Genomic DNA, 6,000 nt, shown 5'->3' on the forward strand with positions numbered 1-6,000 from the left:
TGAAAACTTTATGCATCTTTGTGTGAAACTGTATGCATCTAAAATATATCTATTTTGAGAAAATCTAAAAAAATATATTTTTTTTTTAATTATTAAATCCAAAAATTACATTCCAATTTTACCCCTCCAGATTTTGCCTTGGAATCCTTGCCACGTGTCACCATCTTGATGCGCCACATGTCATAAATGTGTGGTCAAGATTTGGATCTAGGGATCTATTATAAGCATTGGGATCTATATGATCCCATTCCTATATATATATATATATATATATATATATATATATATATATATATTTTCTATTATTTGATATACCCCACGTATAATTTAACAATTTTATCGTTAATGTAAATAATTTCTCTATTATCATTACTCTCAGTGCGAGACATTTCTCCACGATTAATACCTCAAAACTTTCTCAATATTTTATTTAATAAAATTTGTACTAAAAATTTTCATACATAAATATAAGGGATAAAAGGGAGTATATATTAATATATTTATGGGTATCAAATAGGTTCCGTTAACTACAGTTTTTTATAATTAAATCAAAATTGGTACCACCAAATTTTAAAAATTAGAAGAAAGAAAATAAACCGTCCTATTCGATTAACCATATTTCTCAATACGGTTTGTCTATATATTTACTACTCTCTCTGTCTCATTACAAATATCACACTTTCCATAATAGGATATCTCATTACAAATGTCTCATTTCTTTTTTGACAATATATTCTCTCTTTATACTTAATGTTTAAAAAAAATTCATCAACCTATTTTGTCTACTTTTTACACATTTTTTAATCTTCGTGTCCACAAGTAATGAGACATTTATAATGAGATGGAGGGCGTATTAATTTACTATTAATTTTAATTTTAAAATTAGAAAAGTCTTGTCCCTACCCATGAGAACACATGAAGATCACACCTAATTAAAATTTACTATTAATTTTATTATTAAATATTAAAATTTATTAATAAATTCTAATTGATCATGTAGGTACGTGCTTATCGGTTAAGGAAACAAAGTTTCATAATGGAGATGGAGTTCATTTAAATATTTTTCAACAAATTTGAAAAAGGTGCATGGAAGATAATCATTGGTGTTACTCTATAGGTATGCCAAAACATTTGTGATACACTAGCAAATTAAAATTGCGTCATAATAAAACATGTTAAATTACTATATATATTTTCGAATCAAATGCATAATATTCTTATAGTCCAACCTAACTTGCGCATTACAAACTTATATGTGCGTTATTCTGGAAAGTCTAGAATCAAGATGTTCAACTCGATTAAATCCTAGGAATATATGTCCATAGCCACAAGTAATTAAAGCACTTGGAGCAAATGGGTTAATGCAGTTTGGTCGGCCAAATTTGTAAAAAATGTGAGTAGTAGTGAACGAGTGAGGTTGACATCAAAGTGCTATTTTCATCCATCGACATCTTTTTTCAAAGTTGTGTGGTCACTTGTGCTTATTGCAGTCTATCCACAACAACCAAGGATATTGTTTTGTTCATTTTATCTATGCTGAAGAGGAACATTCATATAATTAAACATAAATATTAATGCAATAAATCAACGCAACAATTTGATAATACAGTTCGATGAATCATCTAAATCTGTGGGAAAATCTGGAGTTATATTACAAAAAGACTTATATAATCAGACGACCTCCTATTATGCCTAGCTAGTAACTTTTCAAACCTTCGATCACGGTGAAATGCTAGCTAGATGTGGATGTGCAGACGCACACCTTAAGCGTGAACCACGTTCACCTAACCCCTTGATAAACAAGAATTAAATAAACAAGTGTCTACAACTATTTTACAAAGTACACGCAGTAGTGTTTAGCTCACAAACACTCTTCTACTAGAACAAAAAATGAAATAGTACCAAGAACAACATCACTCACAATAAATTCGAAGGGACACCTAGCAGGAGAGAAGAATTCTTGACTATATCATGTAAGATCAATTTAGCATGAACTCGATCCCCCACCTTTCTGAACGAAAGTGAGTCTTCATAAATATATAGTCTTCGAGCCTTACATCTTCTCTTGATGTCCAAGCAAAATACGTTCCTTCCTTGTATAAAAGGTAACTATCACCAGAATATATGCACAGAAAACATCTATCTATAATCTTATCAGATTATATCTTCAATAAAAAGGAGATTAGAGGTCATAATATTTTGGAGTCTCACATATATAAGAAGCTTGAAATATATCTTCTAAAAATTACATACTGATAAGGAGGACGCGAATCCAAACGAGTAAGAACATCTACTGGTACTAGACATGGCCACGGTCCGGTTCCCGGTTCGAACCGAACCGGAACCGGCGGTTCCACGGTTCCGAACACGGGAACCGGAACCGAACCGATTTATCATATACATGGTTCCGGTTCGGAACCATGAACCGACGGTTCCGGTTCCGGTTCCGGTTCCGAACCGTGAACCGAGATTTAGTTTTTTTTTTCATTTTTTTTTAAATTGTATTCAAATAAAATATGTTTTAATTAATAGAAATATGCTTTAATTAAATAAAATATGCTTTAATAAAATAAAAGTTGCAATTCTTACAAATATAAAATAATTAACTTATATATTCTTACAAAGAATATATTCTTATATATTCTTATATATTCTTAACTTATATAATTAACTTATATTCTTATATAATTAACTTATATATTCTTACAAAGAATATATTCTTATATATTCTTAACTTATATTCTTATATAATTAACTTATATATTCTTACAAAGAATATATAAAATAAAAGTTGTTATTCTTACAAATATTCTTATAAATTGCATTCTTACTTTATTTGAATCAACTACTAATAAATTACAATTCTTACAAATATTATTTAAGTTACAAAGTTGCACATAACAACTCTTATTAGTATAATTTACAAATTACAACTTTTGGATGCTAAAATAAAATTACAACTCTTAATTTACAACTTGTTATTTGGGGGAAAAAAGAAATAAAGGAAATAGGACTTGAGCTTAATTATAACATTTAAGTTATAATTAAGTTGCCTACGTATCCCGAAGGAATCAAAGTCCACGTAGTTCTCTTACCTTCGTCTTACCTTTGGTGACACCGCATAATCATGAAGTCTTCTACATGTCGAAGTCGAAGTCATCGTCAAAGTCTTCGCCTTCGGTGCATTGAGATGACTCGCTCGCATCGGTGGTGTCGCCTTCGGTCGTGGATATGGGGTACTCTACGAACAAATCATCCCATTTATTTTCTTGCTCTCTTGCTTCGGCTAATGTATGATCTTTGAGCAATAGTTGGGCTTCAAGATTATGCGGTGCTATTTGGGATCTTCGTTCATCGAGCATGTATCCCGATTCGCTAAAAGCTTGCTCGACCGCTACAGTTGATGCGGGGACGGAAAAAACTTCTTTCGCCATGATTGCAAGGATGGGGTATTGGCCTTGCTTAATTGACCACCAATTCAACACGTCCACGTCATTTGGCCCTGCATTAAGCAATTCTCCTCCCTTTGGCTCCCTAAGGTATTCTTCTAATTCGGAAAATTGTGTTTGACTACCACTATGACCTTTGTTGGCGAAAATTTTTTGAAGCATCATACCCGCTTGAGTACTAGTGTCAAATCTATAAGAGGAAGACCCGGTACTCCTAACAGTTGGTTTTCGAGAAATATTTGGACCATATTTTGAAGTAAAATTTTGAAAAAGCATTTGTAAATCACAATAAAGACCAGTTTTGATATCCATGAAGTTCGGCATATCCAAAGCATCATAAGTAACACCCTCGCTATAGGCTATATCTTTAAAAATTTGATAATAAATTTCTAAAAGGCCACAAACACCTTCGTATTTGAAAGACGGGTCTAAACATTTTGCAATTAAAAAAACGTTAGGAATATATTTGAAATATTTTAACCATTTCAAAACCATAAAAGTAACGGATCTTTGTAATATTTGTTTATTACTACAAACACTTAATTTAGCCATAATCACTGTACATTAATACATTAATACATTAATACATTAAATAAAGTTAAGCTTGAGATCAATTCTTAAAACGTAAATCAAACTATAAATATTTATGAATGCTAAAACAATAATCAAAACAGAGCAATATTTTTATTATTATTTTAATTAAAGAACTATAGTGATTAAGATGGAGCCTACAAATAAAATTACATCCAAGAAAAATTTGGAAAAGCAATAAGCCCATTTCGATTATTTTGACTTGTTTTGGTAATAATGGTTGAACATGAAATGGCCATCTGCACGGTTCCGGGCCGGTTCTGGCGGTTCCGGCCGGTTCCACGGTTCCACGGTTCCGGTTCCGATTCCGGTTTGGAACCGTGAACCGGCGGTTCTTGAAAATGGAACCGTAATCGAACCGTTTTGCGGCGGTTTCGGTTCCCGGTTCGGAACTGTCTCTAACGGTTCCGGTTCCGGAACCGTGCGGTTCGGTCCGGTTCCCGGTTTCGGTTCACGGTTCCGGTTCGGATGGCCATGTCTAACTGGTACTAGTATCTGAAAGAGCCCAAATGCAATGAAAACAATGTATATAATGACAAACAAACAAAGAGTATAATCTATACTCTAACAATAGTCATAGTTTCAATCAATTACTTGTCCACATTCTGTTATTTAAGTGTGGCAATACTTCAAAAAATGTATGCAGACCCAAAAAAGTTTTTATAATATATCATACAAAATTACTTTATGCTGACAAAAAAATGTTTATTCATTTTTATTTTCATTTCACTGGTTCATTTGATTTACATAACTTAGTTCATTTGATTTACATAACTTAATTAAAACTTCTGAATAGAATTTCAAATGTGAAAAACCTTAGTCAAATTTAGTATATTTTTTATTTGTGTTAATAGGTAAAAATACCATATTGTTAAGTTGTAATTAAAAATACTCATTTTTATGGAAAACTTGATCATAGTGACTAATATGTCCTTGGATGTTGATGAATTGTCATTATTTTTTTGTAAAAAGTCAGTGGAAAAAAATGCAATTATTGAAGAAAAATGTTGATGTCAGTCAAAATAGGGTGTAGTATTTTGATTTTTTTTTTCATTATTAAACTATTGTTTAAATCTCCATTTAAACCATTATTTTTATATATAAAAAATACATGGTTAGAATGAAAATAAAACATATTATTGCGTATTGTAGGTTGTCGGCTGAAAAAGTAGATTGTCGGTTGGCTGAGGGAGGTTGCCGCCGGCCGACAACCTTCTTTTTTCAAAATCAAATGCAATTACTTCATAGTACACTATTTTGTAGGTTTTTACCTTGAAAATTTACATGTATGTATAGTCACATTTACTACAATGAATTTAATTAGTACAATAATTCATGACATGAATTTGATAAATAGCCACCAACTAATACATTGAAATTCAAGAACAATCGGAGACACATAATCAACAAACAAGATAGTAGTGCATTTTGAGTTCAATTGAAAAAAGGTTTGAGGCTAGAAGAACAAGTAAACGAGGTAAACATTCATATCATTGTTCATGGAATTCACGTTAATTAATCACGTTGGTGTATATATTCCATTTCTATATACTTTTGGCCTTTTATTTAATAATTTAAAGTATATTTTAGGATTTCAAGCTTTAATTGTTAATTTATGGTATGAAAATTGCATGAAATATATTTTATTAGATGAAAATCGCATGCATTTCGTATTAGAATTGCACAATATTGTAATTAGAAAGCATGTCGGGTGTATTTAATAACTGCATCAGCCAAAATCACAAGCTTGGCGCCTACTAATTGAGGTTTTCGACCGTCGCCAACTAGAAATCACGGACAACAAGCTCGTGATTTTGACTAATTCAGTTATTAAATTGTTTAGTGACTAATTAGTGACCATTTCAGCGATTTTGATTAGTTAATTGTTATTAGGTGATTGTATTAGTTAATTTGATTAGCTAATAGACAAATAAATTGGATTAGTTAATTCTAATGAATT

Source organism: Salvia miltiorrhiza, chromosome 7 (genome assembly GCF_028751815.1).
Source record: "Salvia miltiorrhiza cultivar Shanhuang (shh) chromosome 7, IMPLAD_Smil_shh, whole genome shotgun sequence".
NCBI classification, from domain to species: domain Eukaryota; kingdom Viridiplantae; phylum Streptophyta; class Magnoliopsida; order Lamiales; family Lamiaceae; genus Salvia; species Salvia miltiorrhiza.